At 40.1% G+C, this 18,955-nt stretch overlaps 1 pseudogene; it reads right to left on the bottom strand.

Annotated features, from left to right (window-relative positions):
- Positions 1–1,603: 1,603 nt before the first annotated feature.
- Positions 1,604–18,955, bottom strand: part of LOC135717584 (uncharacterized) — a 35,034-nt pseudogene continuing 17,682 nt past the window's right edge.

Below are 18,955 nucleotides of genomic sequence, written 5' to 3'. Positions count from 1 at the left end.
TTGGAGCACGACACCAGAGGCAATTTTTTGAAACCACCAGCGATCTAAGCTTAGAAATCTCGAATCGTTGGCGGATCTCGTTGACGATGGTCTCTCGATTGGCATAGTTGAAGCGGAGATGGAACCAATCTACGATTAGCAATGTTATTGGGTGGTTTCTTGGCAAAATCGTTGAAAACTTAGCCTCGGTTGGGACATAAGGAGCGGCACCGATTCTGCCACACATCCTCAGGATCCCATGATCATCCATAAACGGCCATGTCTTGTAAGTTGGGCTGGATTTGTGCACAATACGATGTCGTTTCTCGGGTGGACCCTGTGACTCGGCGAGGATGGATAATTCTTCCGCAAATGTTTCCTTCTGAGCGATCTTCCACAGAAGTTCTTCGGCCCGTTTTAGCTCCTCTTCGGTGAGGACATCTAGCCGCAAACATTCTTGGTGTTTCTTACGGCAACAGTTGTCCACGTAGCGCAAAACAAAGGCCACGGTTCGCTGAAGCTTTGTCCATGAGTTAAATCGAGAAACTTCAAGCGGGATACCCACCTTCGGTGTGAGGTGACTCAAGAGCGTGGAGAGTTGGGGCGTAAAGTTTTTCTCGGTGGTGAATTTCCACTGGCGTGCTTCTGTAGTTTTTGTTGTTCTTTGATCAGTTTGGTGTGTATTTTCACGTGCTCTGTCCAATTTCCAACTGTTTGTTTGTGTCGTTGCTGGTAGTGTAGGACCGTCTGTTTCTGCTGATTATTCTGCTGCCCTATGTTATCCACTTGTAAGTCCAGGGTCGTAGTTGGAGCTACAACTGCATCCTTGTCTTCTTCTGCTTCTTTTTCTTCTTATTCTAGCATCTCTATTTCGAGTTCTATTGTCTGCTTGCCTCGTTGTACTCGTTCCTGCGAGAACGGCAGCAAATGTGTTGTTTTTTTGCCCAGCACCTTCTTCTGTTTCTCGTGTCGATTTGTTCTTCCTCTTTCCTCATGCATTTTTTTGGTGCCCCTCCTGTCCACAAGCGAAACATTTCCACTACCGGTAAGTAATTCCACTACAATTTCAAAACAACCGACCAAACCTTGTGTGTCATGTGGCCATGAGGGTCATCGAGTGGCGGGTTGTCCACAGTTCAAGACTGCTAACTCTGACGAGCGGTGGAAATTAGTCGACCAAATGGGACTCTGCAGCACGTGTCTCAACAGCCATGGTAAGTGGCCATGTAGATCGTGGCGAGGCTGCGAAATCGAAGGATGTCACAAAAAACATCCCACACTCCTCCACTCATCTTCTCCTCCTGGAAATGTGATCGTTTCTGCAAGTCACATGTCGCTCGGTGAATTTGTCTGGCCTCTTTTCCGTATGGTGCCAGTAGTTCTCTTTGTAAAGCATGGTCCACGGATGGTGCTGGCCTTTATCGACGAAGGTTCTTCATTTACACTGTTGGAAGACTCTGTTTCCAACGAGTTAGGTATCTCTAGACCTACGGAAGCACTTACTCTTCAGTGGACTGGCAACGTCAAGAGGATCGAACCAAAATCAAAGGTGGTGCAAGTCAATATTTCCGGGAAAGACAGTTCAACCAAATACAAGCTAGGTCATGCCAGAACCGTGAGCAGTTTACTCCTGCCGTCTCAAACGCTGAGGTACCACGAATTGGCTCAACGATTTCCCCATCTGCGTGGCCTTTCTGTAGAAGAATACGAACTTTCTCAACCAAAGCTGCTGATCCGGCTGGACAACCTTCACCGGGTACAGCAGTTTGATCTCCTCAAACATTACTGGACCGCTGATTGTGACGAAGTATGCCATTTTGTCCTCATCTTTTATCTTATTTACCTTGAAGAAGTACTTCAACCGCGTGTACCAGTCATTAAAACTGGTACCCCTACGGTATGGGTCCATAGCACAAGCCATGCTGGAAGAGCTCATGTTTTATGCTCAAGGTATATTAAAAGCCAACTTATCGTCGCGGGATTTGACCTTTGTCAACCCGACAATCGTCACCTGGAATGTGTGTGTGTGTCACCTGCGAGATCAGTGAACCCCTCACCTCACGGCACCGAACTGAATCTCATCTAACTGCTGAACTGCAACGCAAATACACCAAAATCGCCACTAGAAAAACCGTCACTAGTGCGTTGGGCTAAAGGCCTACTGCCACCAGGAATGTAACACCAAACCACCAGCAAATCTCCGACAAAAGACCAGCAGCCGGAACGATGGCTTCCACTTCCAGCCGGAAAATGGTTTCTGCTTCGTGGCGTGGAATACCCGTTTCTTTCTCCTCACTACTTGCTGGTATGATGCCTCCTGCAGTGACACGGACCGTTTACTGCGTGTACGGGACTTGTGAAAAAAAAACTTTCCACGCACGAAAACTATTTCAACCAATTTTTAGTTTTGTTCGTCGCCAAACTGAAGTGATCGATGTAAGGGAGCGAACGAAAAACACCACTTGTGAAGTCTGAACTGAAACTGAAGCAAAAGGAGATCAAAAGCAAAACAAAATGTATTGTGGTGACACCTACGTTCCGGTTCAGTAACTAAAAACGTGATGATGTTTTGTTTTTATTGAATGCAGGTGATACGGAACTATTTTAAAGTGCTAGTTATTCATTTTGAATGTCGCGGTTTTCTAAAATGGAACTAGGCGGAAATGGTAAAAAACATATCAATTGCTCTATCAAACGCATTTTATATTCATTTTAGAGAAAGATCTGATCAAAAATTGAGATCCAGTTTTCAAATTTGCATTTCATTTTAACCTCAAACCTATGCGTACTGAACGTAGCAATACGCAAGCTTATAAAATCTAAAACGATTGCAAAACATCTTTAACGTGAATGTGTTATGTGTTCCAGTTGCTGAAGATCATGATGTGGATATTACCATAGTTGATATCTTGGACTACGTGGGAGAATCGGTGCGGCCAATCAGAGAAGGCTTCGCCGTTTTTAACGCCAACCACGTAATTTGCCTGGGGTACCGGAAATATGATGCGAGTAGTGTTCATATCACCGGATACGTAACCCAAAGCTCCCATCCGGGCCTGGTTCCACACAAACTTGAACTGATCTTGTGTGCCTCGATATCGGAATGGGTGCTACGATGTTCATGTAAAGCTGGTACGGCCAAATGCAAGCACATTATAGCTTGCCTTCTATATATTGAAAAGTAAGTATGAGATTATGATATGCCCTAAATAAAATCCGTACATTAATTTAACGTCTTATTTAGATACAAGCGGCTTGAGTATTTATCTTGCACTGTGTTCCAACTCCTAAACAGTTTCTGAATGAAAACAAAGCCGAGGAAGACAGAATAATCGCACAATCATTCGATCGTGATCGTCACCTTGCAGTTGAGTGAGTTGCTATTTTAAGTTCATTTTATAGAATTGCATTTAACATAATTAATATCTTATAGTTTCCAAAAATTCAGCTGCATACAAGCACATCCACGGACGGCACCTGAATGAACCGAAGTCATACCCTAACAGAGCATTGCAATCAGCAATTACCGCAGACATTTCAGATGTGTTTTGCTCGAAGGAAGACATTTTATACTGTTTGTCTTCTGATACGACACCATGCCATTTCAAGCACGAGCAGCACCAACAGTACTACAAAAACCACATATCAGTGGATAAACATCAGTCTGTAGACATAGCTCTTTCAACTAAAGAACAAGAAACAAATGATTGGATTATGCATAGATCTACGAGGATAACTGCTAGCTCCTGCTACAAACTGTTCACATATCTGAACAACAAGAAGCCAGATTGGGATAAGAAAATTCACGGCTACTGGCATTCAAAACCACTGCAAGTTCGAGCGGTTAAGTATGGAAAAAATGCTGAACGGCTAGCTTTTGAATGCTACAGAGAAAAACGGAATCCATTAATTAAAAAATGTGGGCTAATCATCCATCCAGCTGAAAGTTGGATTGCTGGGTCACCAGATGGGATTGAACCACTTGCAGGAATACTCTTGGAGATAAAATGTCCTGTTGGCAGTGAACCAAGTCTTGCAGAAGTTCTTGAATCTCAGAATGTAAAGAGATTTACGAAATTCAATTACACTACCAACAAATTAGAACTGAATCATAATCATTCATACTATTGCCAGGTCCAGATAAACATGTGGATATTGAACTGCATGGTTTACGATTTTATTATTTATTCTTCAAAAGATAATGATTTTGCCACAATTGAAGTGTCTTACAATGCAGATTTCGTTGAAGAAATCGTCAGTAGATTGAAACCATTGTATTTTGATAAAATGTTACCAAAACTAATCACATAATACTCAGAACTGTTTGTTATGTAGATTAAAGTACTAGAGAGAAATACAATCAGAGGGATAAAATATTGTATGTGCTGTTTTTCTTTGTTGAATTGGATAATCGTTTGAAGAGTTTTTTTTAGTAATGGAGGAAGCAATTAAATTAAAACAAAAATATTAGTTGCATTTTCTTTATTTGCTAATTTTATTCATTTTTTTCAGGAATGTAGACAAAAGCAAAAACTACAATGAATCAATCAGAAAAAAAAACAACAAATTAAAACTTATCATAAGCTAGAATGGGTGGAGTAAGGTTAACAATTGCGCAATTCATAGTTGTAATGTCATCAATATGACCAAGAGTAGACGGACTGATGCAATCGCATAAAATTTTAAAGATTTTCACCCTTTGTATGACTCTCTCGACGTGTATCCTGGCTCTGGCTATGGCTTCATTCCTGCTAGCTTCGGAAGCTGTCAATCGTTCATTTCTCATAAAAGGAGGAATATGAAGTTTAATATGGTGGGAGAGACACTCATTTTGAATTGAGACTCCTTTATCTACCATAATTTCGTCCCGGTGTGCCTCTAAACGATTGATGAGTTCTTCTCGGTTAAATATAAACTTATCCGAAGATTTTCCAGTGTATCCATTACTTATGAATGATATCAAATCTGCGGGAGTAACTCCGATTAAAAATTTGACTGTACGTCGCCCTTTGTAGTTTGAGTAACATGAAATTCGGCAGTTGAGGCATTTTGGTGTGGCTACTGGAATTTCGGTACAGTCGAGTACAATCGTTACATTTGGAAACTGCTCACGGAAGCATAAAGGGATATTTTTGGAAATCTCCTCTTTGGTTGGCCAATACAGGAACGGCGATAAGACTCGACGCAGTATTTGAATGGTATAACCAAAGTAACTGGAAACTGTCACTCCAGATATTCCAAACAACGTACCTAGTGTTTCGAAATTGAGATTCTGCTTCAGTTTAGTAAGCGTCAGGATCACACGATCGGTTGTGTGCATTTTGAAGTTCTTTGCATACAACACCAACTCCAAATTTTTGCATGCCAGGCAAATTTCCTCTAATACGATTAAAGTTGGAATCCCAGTCCAAATGTTAACCTCTTTGTCTGATACTAACAAATCTGATAATATGAAGCTTCCAGACTTAACTCTGCTACTTGTTTCACTGATGTTTGAAATTATCGTAGAATTATGATGATACAAGGTGTCCATGGTATTACTTGTGGCCGGTACGATCGATGAATGATTACGCTCGACATCTGGTGACATTTTATGATTAGGCACTGCACGTTCGACGTCATTTTTCCTATGCTGAACGGATCGTTGGTACACGGTATGATCATCCGGTGAAGTTCCTTTATCGGGAATTGAACGTTCGACGTCCTTTGCTTGGACAAATGGCTGGTTCGTGGTATGGTGAAGTTCTTCAGACACATTTTGTTCAGGATTGTCAATGGTTGGCATGCCAGTATGTTTGAAGCAATTTTCATCAGAACCCGATGAGTCTCCGTTGATTTCTTCAGTAGGATTTATCTGAGCATCGAGAATTTTGAGCGAAGGATTTGCGTTCCGTTTCAAACGTGATCCTCCTAAAACAATATAACAACAGTTAGCACTATTGACCAAACAACAAAGAATTCAAATAAAATGATTGTCTACAGTTCCACTATTATAAAGGTGAACAATTTAGTGGCAGTGGTAAAAAAAAGTACCAAAAGGTATCAAACTTTTCCTCAATGCATTGCTCGACAAATAATATTACAACTCTCTCCTCTTCCTTTAGAGTGGGACATAGTTGATGTATTATCCCTACCACAAAACTACAGTATCAAGCAGTATATTTCAAAGACAATGTTGAATAAATTAATAGTGAAACAAGAATCCTCCGAATAGCGCGGTGAGTTGTGCCATCCACCCACCACCATTTTTTGGCTATCCTCATAGCAATTGAGCTGATTTTGTGTAGGTGACATGTTTATGGTTTACCACAACAACATACCAAAAATCAGCTCAATTGAACAAAAAAAAGCCAAGAAATTGCAGTGGGTGGACAGCCCCACCCACCTGAGGAATTCCTTTAGTTGGAAGTTAAAAACCTAGAAGACCAAAAAACATACCTGGAATATAATCAGTTTTCTTGAAATGGCGGCTACACACTTTTGAATTAGCCGTAAGTAGTTTAGAGCTCTTCAAAATACGGATCCATTCTTTAAATCTGGTGTCACTATGTGCTGTAAAGCTGTGTAACTTTATGTTTCCTTCAGTACGAGAACGGCATCCATTAACAAAGCATATCCGGTTACTCCTTGGTTTATCAGCATAGAAACTATAGTTGTGATCCGCAAGATGATCCGGAATTTTAATCTTCAGCAGAACTCGTCGTGGTACACGAATTAACCGTTGAATTTTTTAGACGGAACAGCGCTGGCCTTGAGGTATCTGGAAGTGACTAAAAGAAGTATGACAGGACAATGCAAAAAAGATTAAAGAAAACAATATTAACTTACTTTTGACAAAATCCGTCTTACGGAAATGTTTCTTACACACCAAAAATTCACCTGTACTGGCTTTTCTTCAGCTTCAAAGGCTATTTTCCACTTCCGCAGCAATTTCTTTTCGGACGGGAAGTTATGCCGATAACCTTTCCGTTTTTTTGTCTTGCATCCGACGACACTACATACTTGTCCAGTATGCAACTTGGGGCTCTTCTTTGGGATCTTTAATGTGGGGATTGCATCCTTTTTTAATTTTATACGGGTATCTAATCACAGAATTGAATTATTACTGTGCACTATGACAATAAAGAAGGTTAAAACTTACTTTCAACAAAATCACTTTCGGAGAAATGCTGAGCACAAATTTTTTCTATTCGCTTTCCGGATAATTTGACAAATTTTGTCCATCGTTTGAAAATTTTATTCCCGGTCGATGGGACAGCAAAAAAATCAACACAACAACCTGAAGCTCGCTGTCGATTTTCACAGGTTGGAACGATGCACTTTTGCCCTGGATTTTGCACTGGATTCATTTTAACGTTGACTGTTCAAGCATCGGAACTAAGCCCAGTTCTTCGTTTTTTCCCTTCTTAAAGTGATAAAATTGACGGATTTAGAGTATTTTACTGGAATTTTTTAAATTAAATTTTAATATATACATTTAATCAAAGAATTTGACAGATGAAAGCAGAAGTATCATCACAAGGACGAAAGCGCCGCCTACATGTCGGTACCAGCTTTTGAATGCGAATAGCCTCTCAGAATTTCGTATTTATGTTTTCGATCGGTTCTCACCAGGAGTGTACAATATGTTATGATAGTTACTAAAAAGCACACTGCAAATGTAGAATACTCAATACTATTTAGCTATATACTACAGGCCCAATATGTGAAGAATCTGAATGCCCAAGAATTCTCCAACAAATTTCCCCGTGCTGCTGAAGCCATAATCAATAAGCACTACGTCGACGATTAGCCGGCGCCGGTGGTGTAGTGGTAAGCGTGACTGCTTTCTAACACCCCAATGGGTCTGGGTTCAATCCCAGTCGAGGTCGGTGGGATTTTTCTGAGGCATAAAAATCTCTGCTCACGTCTTCCTTCGGAAGGGAAGTAAAGCCGTTGGTCCTGGCCCATGCGTGTTGAATGGGTGCGATATCCTGCGCAGGTGTGGAAGCTGCCTTCCTGCACATTCGATTGCCGTCAATGGATGGCAATCGATGTCCGTCGGTGATTGGCACTAGATTGCGGAACAGAGACCGACGTTAAATAAAGGAAAGAAGAAGTACGTCGACGATTATCTATGTAGATAGCTTTCGAACAGTCCAAGAAGCGATAGATGTGGTGAATTAGGTGAAGATGGTGCATTCGATGCGAGGATTCACGCTACGACACTTCCTATCCAATAAAGTGGATGTTCTGCGTGGGATCGGCGAGGTTGCAGCAGACGAAAGCAAGAATTTGCTACTGGAGAGAAGAGGATATGTCGAATCAGTGCTTGGGATGCAATGGTTGCCAGAAGACGATGTTTTCCCTATTCCTTCGTCATTAGAGATGATCTTCAGCCAATCTTGGAAGACAGACATATCCCTACGAAGCGCGAAGTAGTTAAAGTGGTGATGACCCTGATTCAGGATATTTGGGCCAGAGGTACATATTGGGACGTTACTATTTCCAACGACCTGTACGAACGCTGGCGAACCTGGACGACCCTTTTTCCGACGCTGAATCTGCTTCGTATTCCGAGATGTTATTTCCGGAAAATGTTGATGGCCTGGAGATTCATATGTTCTACGATGCCAGCGAAGCAGCGTTCTCATGTGCCGCTTACTTTCGCGCAGAAATTGATGGAGAAATACAAGTGGCGTTCATCGGATCCAAAACAAAGGTCGCTCCACTCAAAACCCTATCCATTCCTCGACTTTAACTAAACACCGCCGTGCTTGGAACCCGTCTGTTGGAGACTCTTCAGAACCATCATAGCATACCGGTGTCTCGCAGGTTGTTCACAGTGAAATATCGACTGCAGCTCAATTATTACATAAGATATGGCATAAAGTGTAATAGAAGCCATCATATTCGACCGAGGTTAGGGACATATACCCTACATTGAATTTCCTCTAAATCTTCGTTTATTTTCTCTGCTGCCACCTGCATTTGATGTTCACCAATAAAAAGTAATTTTCATTTTCCGTGAAATCCCAAACTTTCATCGGATGAAACCGTGCCCGTAATGCACAGTCATCAAATGCAGATTTTCCACCTCGCCGAGATTTTTTTTTTCTCCACCAAGATCAGATTAATTTTAGGAAAGCGCAATCAAAAAAGAGTTAATTTCTTTTTCCTCTCCAACCCTGTCATGCTGTGCTGTTTTAAGTTCTTTTTTCCCTTATTTTAATTTCATTCACAGTAATCCTTCCTTTGTGCCACCATCGCGTTTCATCTGAAGGGCAGCATTGTGTGCTCCAGAAGTGTAAATAAAAAATGACAGTATCATTGTTGATAATTATTTTTCCTTTTCCTTTCTACAGGAACAGCATTCTGCTCGTCATTACTGAGTGAAACAAAAAAAAAACTCACTTTAAGTGGATTTTTACGAGCACTTGCTTCCATCCGAAATGGTCGAGCAGTTTGAATTAAAAAATTACAATTACAATAAAAATTTCAAAAAGGTGCTTAAGGACACTCCTCCGAAATGGTTGAAAGGACACTAGATTAGGATTTTATTAGATTTTCCCTCCCTGTAGAAACGTGGAAATCAAAGCAACCTGTGGCACTTGAATCTCAGTCCCGTAGCCTGGGAGGATGAAATGAGGATTAATTTGTATTTTCATGGCTGGCTGCACTTTGAACCGATGCAAGTCCCATCGTGGCCGCCTGTGTGCGGTCATTAATCATGGTCACCATCCGAGCCAACCAACAGCACTGTCCAACGCTGAGAGAGAAAAGTGAAATTGATGAATAATTCCAGCCGAGCTATACCGCATATTGCTAGGAGACGGGAAAAAAGGATCTGACTCATTTCACTTTTCCCGTCTCGGGTAAAATCGATTGACAACTGCCCAGACGGGGTGCAATTGTTCTCATCGTTTATATTCATTCGTTTGTAATTAAGTGGAAAACTCTTTGCCTACGTTTTCGGTTTGGTTGCCCTTTTTTGCGACGCGCAGGATGTGGAGAAATCGCATCAATTTCGACTTCGATTCTGGTGACGCATTGTTGAAATGGAATGGAACCGATTCTATATTAGATTACACAGGGACGGATAAGTGAAAGTCTCCACTTTGCGTACTCTTTTCTCTCGACGGAGGGATATCTAATCTGGAGAGGAAATTAGCTTAGCTAAACAAAAAGATTGATGTACCTTTTCCCTCCCGAGGCGGGTTTCCCCCTATCTGCATTTTGTGAACATCGAAGACTGAGGTTATATTGATCACTTTTGTGGTTTGTTTGGAGTTTGGATGCCATAACGTTTGAACAATCAATGGTTGTTATTGTTGTAGTTCAAGAGGTTTCATGTCCTTTCCATATACGAAAAGTTGATAAGGGATTTTGCTTCAAAGAATTGCTTTGATCTTTTAAATGCCTCGATTATTGCTTGATTGGTTAGATGGAAAAAGGGATATTAAAATTTACATATGTAGGTGAACGATTCAAATGGCCAATTTTAAGCAAATCCACGCCAAATAGCGAAAAAATAAATGAATTTCAGATTATACCTCTCAAAATTCCATGAAGCTTTGCATAATTGTTCGCTAGAGACACCCATTTTGATTCTCATCTAATTTTTCAAAATGGCGTATTCAATATTTTTTAATAAATCATAGCACATAAACGGTTCATTTTGTCGAAATGACGCCTTAGACACAGTTGTAGGAAGCTGATTTTTTTTTGTAATTACTTTATTTGTACAGGCTCAATCGAATAAACTTTACAGAGCCGAGTTATTTTTTGCGTTATACATTATTACTGTCTTATAATTAAAGTTAAGGGAACTGGACCGAGTACTCGCGGCTGTCTCGAGGTAAGTGGAGATTTACAATTTTTTGGGTGGGAAAAGGGAAGAAGGAGGTTTGACATGTGGTTTACCATACAACTATTTAATTAATACTAAAGCATGAAATTATTTCTATTCATCTTGAAAACAAACATTGAAAAAAACCCCACACGTACAAAATACAAACTAAACACAAGGTTAATCAAACTTACAATCTTAGGTTAATATCCTTAAAGTAAACATATATGAGAGAAGCTGAATTGTCTATTCCAATTTTAAAAAAAATACATGCTGAAAATAATCAAAAAAAAAATACATGCTGAAAATAATGTTCTACGATGTTGGTCAATTTTAAAGTGTGATCAACCGAACACAAAAGTAAGCACTTTTTATAAGATTTTGATTAAACATACGTTTAAAAATCTTTAAAATGTTGTTCTATTGTTATTGAAGTTTTATGACCTTTTTTGTGTCATTTTTGACGATATTTTTATAAGTTAATATTTTTTTCTGTAAAGATAATGCTGTTTTTTACAACTTTGTACCAGATAGCATTTCGATTAGAAGAGCCGTTTTCGTGCTATGATTTATTGAGATTTTTTTTTTTAAATTAGGCTAGAGTCAAGATAGCCGAATTCCACTTATAAACAATTATGCGATGTTGCACGGAGTTAGGTGAGAGAAAATAAAATAGATTCGTCAGTGCGGAATGCTAACACAAATTCAGCAATCGACTAAATTTTCAATAGCCACCAAAAATATCCATTTGTACCGTCCCAATGATGTGTTCATCTAGATAAAATTGATAAATAGCATATGTTTAGCGATGGGCCCAATCTTTTCATCCATAGGCCAACATTAGAACCATTTCCCCCAATAAATGTATGTAGTTTGCTTGTTTTTTTGACGTAGGACTACGTCTGTGATTTCTATATGGGGGTACACTTTGTAAAAACCGAGAATGGAAGATGTAACGAAATTATGAAAGATTTTGAACGTTAATAACTCAACTGCGAATGGACCAATTTCAATAATTTTATCACCAATCGATCAGAAATATTTCAATGCATCTGTTAAATTTAAGATATTATCATATTTTTTTTTTCAGAATGTCACTATTGAAAATTGCAGGATTGTGCAACTGTTACTATGATAATTAAAATTATCACCGATTTCCTGCGAAAAACGATTTCCCTAACACATTCAAAGTTGAATTCCATTCGGTTTCACCAAACGGTGTTTATTCAATCAGCACGTAGTGAGTGGTGGTGTTCTCCAGTACACAACAAAAGGCTGCCTGCAAGCAGAGAGCTGCAGCCCACATGAGCATGCATAGAAGGAGGAAGAAGGCACACCGCTATTGATCGAAATCAATAGATCTTCGTGAGTAGCTGTGGGCCATATCTATGTCAAGCGCGTCATACTAAAGAGTATAAACAGAGAGAACCCCGATCAAATTCCTAATCCTACACAAAACACAAGTACCTGCTGCAGCTAACATTTATAACATTTATTATAGAAGACCACGTAGTCCTACGTCACCATTGCGTACAACCCCATAGGGCTGTCCCTTGTAGTTATATATTTTTTTATTAAGGGGACTTTCAGCCCTGGGCTGGTTTGTCTCCAGTGAACAAACAAAGTGATCGAAAGTGTACTCTCTACAACTCGGCATTAAAGGGACCATAGTTTTAATTATCAAATTTATAGTGACACAATCCCATAGAAAAACACCATCGCAGTAGCCATGAAATTAATTGTTACTATGATTCTATAACATGCAACTGAATCAGTGGATTTCGATTTGTGGAGTGTTGACTACAGGCTTCTTAGTCTTTGTTTAAATTAAAACACAATAAGAATAATGAAAAAAAAAACATTTAATTTCCAAAACCATAACAGCCCTGTGAAATACCAAATTCACACTCTATGGACACAATTTTTAAAATGTTAAAACACATACCAATATATCTTCAAATTGATTGCAATCTTTATAGCGTTATCCGCTATCCTATCCGCTCGATCTATTACATCATCGTTTGGATACAATTTGGATCTTTTGCGTCTTAAACAGAAAAGGGACATATGGTACAAAAAGTTTGGTAGATCAAATAATGACAATCATTGGAGTAGGTACAACATCGCGCGTAATAAGTATTTACAATCGATAAAGAAAACTCGTTGTGAATATGTACAAAGGAAGATTGATCAGCATCAAAACAACAGCAAAGAGTTATGGACAAAATCTTAAATCTTTATTAAAACCTAGTAATTGCCAACTGCGGTCCATAACTTTTAATGGTACATTGGAATAGTCAGAACAAGTAATTGCATCTAAGTTTAATGATTATTTTTTTGAAAGTGTTTCATTGATTAATCAATCCATTGAATTGGTCTATGAACCTTGGCGAAATAAAACAGCCAGTTAAAAGTAGTTGTAGATTTGAAGTTTTTCTCCCAATTACATTAGATGAACTTAGAGTTATTTGTTTTTCATTAGGAAAATCGGCTGGAGTAGATAATGTTAATGCTAGAGTTATTCAAGATTGCTTTCATGTCATTGGCCACATCTTGCTGGACCTTATTAATGAATCATTGGAAACTGGACATGTGTCACAAATTTGGAAGGAATCCTTAGTGGTTCTTATTCAAAAAGTTGCTGGAACGATTAAAGCCGAAGAGTTTCGTCCCATCAACATGTTGCACACATTAGAGAAAATTTTAGAACTTGTTGTTAAAGGCCAGCTGTTGGAGTATTTAAATAGTAATAGTTTGTTGATACCAGAACAATCGGGATATCGGGAAGGTCATTCTTACGAAACCGTGTTGAATTTGGTTTTAGCGAAGTGGAAAAATAGCTTGGAGTGTAAAGATACGATTGTTGCTGTTTTTTGGATCTAAAACGCACTTTTGAAACAATTGCCATGCCCTTATTGTTAAGATCAATCAAGCGCTTTGGAATTACGAGTACTGCATATAAATGGTTTGAAAACTATTTGTCTGACAGAACTCAACGGACTGTTTTTAATGATAATGTTTCCAGTCCCGTGGGGAATAACCTTGGAGTGCCCCTGGGAAGTGTATTAGGGCCCCTGTTATTTATTATGTATATTAATGACTAACAAGTAAAACTAAATTTATGGTCTCTGTTGCAATAGATGATGAGACTATTGATCGCGTTCGTAAGATTAAATATCTATGCGTGATGATTCATGACAAACTTAAGTTCAACTCTCACATTGACAATGTCATGAAATCGTGATCTTCTACCAAAACGCCGGTGGAATGAATTCTGATGTTGAAGAGTACCGCCTAGCTGTATCGGATTGTTGCTATGCTACGATGTAATTGTCCTATGCGAAACGTGGCTATCGAACGCTTTCCAGTCAAGTCTTCTGTCCTGACTACGAGGTCTTTCGTTGCAATCGAAATCCTAACAACAGCCGAAAATCTACTGGTGGAGGTGACCTTGTAGCTGTGCGTAGCGGGTTGGAGGCAAAGGCCATCGAGAACGATTCATGGAACTATGTGGAGCAGGTTTGAACAGCCATCAATCTGAGTGATCGCACACTATTTCTATGCGCTCTGTACATTCCACCTGATCGAGTCTGGGACAATGAACTCATCGGATTCCTGTACCCAGATTCTGATAGCTCTACATTTCACGAAGGAGCTATTAGCCTTCTCGACAACTACAGCGCAGCGACGCTTTCTCAAATTAACCATGTAGTTAACGAAAATGATCGTAGTTTGACCTCTGCTTCGTGAGCACAAAGGACTGGGCTCCATTAATTTCTTCGACTCCTTGGGCACTAACTAAGCTAGTTCCACATCACCCTCCTCTAATTGTCTCTGATGAGGACAAGCTCGTGCGTGATTTCGACGATTATCCTGCTACGGTTTCTTATGACTTCCGTAAAGCTGACCGCCGTAGCATCATAGATGTATTGTCTAACATGGTATGGGAGAAAATCCTTGATCCAGATGACGTTGAGGCTGCAGCGCAATCCTTTTCACACGTCTTGGCATATGTCATGGACAGACACGTCCCGAAAAGAACTCACCACAAAGTGTCTCACCCTCCCTGGCAGACGAGTGAGCTACGTACACAGTTCGAAAAAGTAGTGTAAAATTCTGTCACTTTGATGCACATAAATGGAGCGTCACATATCATACAAATTCACATTATAGATCGGGTAAATTTATGCGTCATTCAATGAAATATTCTAAATATTGTATGCAACCATCCATCTTTGTACGCAATATTTCTTGCAAGTTGCTAGTTTACGTGAAAAGGAAGTTTACATGCTTCAATTTTAGCATGCATGGATATTTACATCACCATTAAAATTCATAATTTGTTGGTGTGTAGGTTAAAGTCAATCAAGAGAGCAGCATTGAGAAGATTTACGAAGTATCGCACGCTTCCTCTGAACCTACATTATGTGAGGCTGAATCACATGTACCAGTGAGTCAGTCGTGAATGCTTTTCAAGTTTCCAACGAGGCATCCAGCGCAAACTTAAGCTACACCCGAAATCCTTTTGGAACTACGTGAACGAGCAACGCAGGGAATCCGGCCTCCCATCGTCTATGGAATTCAACGGAGAAGTTGCTGCCACCGTTCAGGATATATGCCACCTTTTTTCCGAAAAGTTTGCCGGTGTATTCACTATTGAGATACTAACAGACGACCATATTAACCTGGCTGCCAGGAACGTTCCAGTAAGTGATCAAAGGCTGGGTGCAATTGATGTTAATGCTGAGATGATTTCTAAGGCCGCGACTCTGCTCAAGTCATCCTTCAATCCTGGACCTGATGGAGTTCCATCTGTATTTTTGAAGAGACAAATTGCTAGCTTGTCAATTCCGCTTCATCGCCTGTTCCGAATGTCTCTCCAGTGGCATATTTCCATCTTGCTGGAAATTTTGCGCACATGTTTCCCGTTGACAAAAAGTATCGAGGAATTACATCGTTAAGTGCCGTTTCGAAGCTATTCGAGCTAGTGATTATGAAACCGTTGCTGTCCCATTGCAAGCAGTATTTGAGTGCTGATCAACATGGGTTTACTGTCGGCCGCTCTACAACCACCAATCTACTGGGTCTCACATCGTATATAACCGAAAGCATGTCGGATCGGGTTCAAACAAACGTTATTTATTCAGACATATCCGCAGCATTCGACAAGTTGAACCATATTATTGCTATTGCTAAACTCGGCAGGCTCGGTGTATGCGGTAATTTTCTGAGTTGGTTGCGATCATATCTTACCGGTCGGCAACTAAAGGTTGCCATAGGAGATTGCACATCAGCTAGCTTCTTCGCCACATCAGATATACCTCAGGGAAGCCACACGGGACCGTTAATATACTGTACTTCAACGACGTGCATCTGATCATCGAAGCTCCTCGGTTATCATATGCAGATGACCTCAAAATCTTCCTACGAATCTGCTCCATTGCTGACTGTCACTTTCTTCAACGTCAGCTGAATGTATTCGCTAGTTGGTGCAGGTTAAACAGAATGGTAGTGAACCCAGCCAAATGCTCCGCTATCACGTTCTCACGAAAACAACAACCGATAATATTTAGTTATGACCTGCTTGGCTCGACAATCGAACGCGTGAATCAGGTGAAAGACTTGGGTGTGATCTTGGATTCGCAGCTTTCGTTCAAGCAACACATTGCATATGTTGTTGATAAGGCGTCAAGAACTTTTGGGTTTAATTTTAGGATAACTAAAAACTTCACTGATATCTACTGTCTAAAATCTCTCTATTGTTCGCTTGTTCGATCGACGCTTGAGTACTGTTCAGCGGTTTGGAACCCAAACTACAACAACGGTGCCGAGAGAATTGAATCTGTTCAACGTCGCTTTCTTCGTTTTGCGTTGCGTAGATTGCCTTGGAATGATCCGTTTCGATTACCCAGTTACGAAAACCGTTGTCAACTTATCGACCTAGAACTTCTACGGACTAGAAGAGACACAAGCAGAGCCCTAGCCATGGCCGATATCCTGCAAGAAGGACAGATTGTGAGGCCATCCTGAGGCAAATTGACCTGAATGTTCAACCCCGACCGCTTCGTAATAAACTTATGCTAAGACTGCCTCTACGTCGCACAAATTATGGAGCATACGGTGCGATTTGCGGACTGCAGAGAACATTCAACAGAGTTGCATCTGTTTTCGACTTTCATCTCTCCCGTGATGTGCTTCGTCGAAAGTTTTCTTCTGTTTTTCGCCAGCAGGAGTAACTGACTATAAGATATATGTTTTTTAATGTTGTCAATGGTTGTCAGTGAAGCAAAGAATAATATATTTGACGATGGTGTTCATTTTTAAAGTAGTGAACGGTTTGCTGCCTCGATATTTGTGTCTGTGTGATCGAATTGAAAGAAGAAGTGATTATCATAGATATCTCTTGACTTGTGCTTCACAAAATTCATTATATTATAAGGGAATAAATGTTTTCAACTCGATGCCTAGACACATTAAACGTGCAACAACAATAGCAGAATTTAAGAGAGGTTATCCAGTGATTTTTTTTTTATGAAATGACAAATTATGTATCTTGACGAAGTTAACGCTGTTATAACAACTTTTAAATAATTATTGTAGCACTGCAAAAACTATTTCTGTTCGCCACGATGGTGATGATGGATTTTCAATATATGATTTAATACAAGTAGATTAAAAAAAAAGTAGTCTACAAAGGTTTGAGCCTCGCGCGGAAAATATGATAGCATCAGATTGCAGGGTTGCTAGTGTAATAGCACAGACAAACAGACGTAACACTTTGAAAAAGTTTTTCTTGAAAACATAGTATCTCAAAACATAGTAACAAGTTCTTAAGTAACAGATTTATAAGTAGACAACGGCTTTCATAACTGGGTAGGTTGAATGGATCTCTCCACCTAAGATGACGTAGAGCGAACCGGACGAATTTTCGCTGAACAGCTTCGATGCGTTGAGTTTCATTCTGGTAATAAGGAGACCAGACGATAGACGAATACTCCAAGATAGGGCGCACAATTGAGCAGTATAAAGCTTTTAGGCAGTAAACGTCCTTGAACTTTTTTGCAAAGCGAAATAAAAATCCTAGTTGCGATGAGGCTTTAGACACAACGCACGCGACGTGATCCTTGAAGGTTAATTTTGTATCAACCAGAATCCCCAGGTCCTTGATTGTCGAATCACGTTGTAGATTCACGCCTCCCAAAGCATAGCTAAAATGGAAGAGTGATTGCTTGCGGTCAAATTAAATAACCGAACATTTGGACACGTTCAGCGACATTCGATTAATATGACACCATTCAGCGAAGGCTTCCAGTTGTTGTTGCAGAAAAGACGCGTCTTGTGGTTACTTAATCGTGTAGTAAAGCTTCAGGTCATCGGCATACGAGATTTTTAGGCATTTCAAGATGAAATTGACATCGTTCATATACAGCAAGAATAGAAACGGCCTCAAGTGACTTCCTTGGGGAACACCGGACCAAACCGGAAAGGAGGGCGAAACGTGGTCTCCAATTTTGACGGACATACTTCGACCGGTTAGGTAGGATCGAAGCCAGGAAAGCAAGTTACTGTTCATTCCCAGCTTGTCGAATTTAGCAACTGCGATTTGATGATTCATTTTATCAAACGCCGCGGATAAGTCTGTGTAAATAGCGACTACTTATTGACCATTTTCTATTTGGCGGATCACGAACGAAGTGAAACAAGTCAAATTAGTTGTCGTCGAACGGTTAGGCATAAATCCGAGCTGATCAACCGAAATGTAGTGTGCGTAGTTCTGAACCAGCTTATGCAGAACGATCACCTCAAACAGCTTAGAAGTGGCGCTCAACGCAGCTATGCCCCGATAGTTCGAAACAATCCGCTTGCAGCCTTTCTTGAAAACTGGGAAAACATACGACTGCTTCCAGCAGTTTGGGAATACACCAGTAGCCAAAGATAGGTTGAATACTCTTGCTAGGATCGTGATGTAATCGGGTATAGGAAACCATGTGGACTACGATGCCAAAAGATCGAGCTCAAGTTGAAATCGCCTAGGATGATAACGTTGTCTCTTGGTCCTAACTGCGAAACCACCCAGTTAAGCGAATCAATATACTTTTCGATCAAAGATTCATCATTTACTCGATCAGGGGGAATATACACAACGCA

Source organism: Ochlerotatus camptorhynchus, unplaced genomic scaffold, assembly GCF_037179485.1.
Source record: "Ochlerotatus camptorhynchus isolate MF236.1 unplaced genomic scaffold, CSIRO-AGI_Acam_v1.1 ptg000062l, whole genome shotgun sequence".
Lineage (NCBI taxonomy): Eukaryota > Metazoa > Arthropoda > Insecta > Diptera > Culicidae > Ochlerotatus > Ochlerotatus camptorhynchus.
The sequence above is the reverse complement of the archived record's forward strand: the minus strand, read 5'-3'. Positions and strand labels throughout refer to the sequence as shown.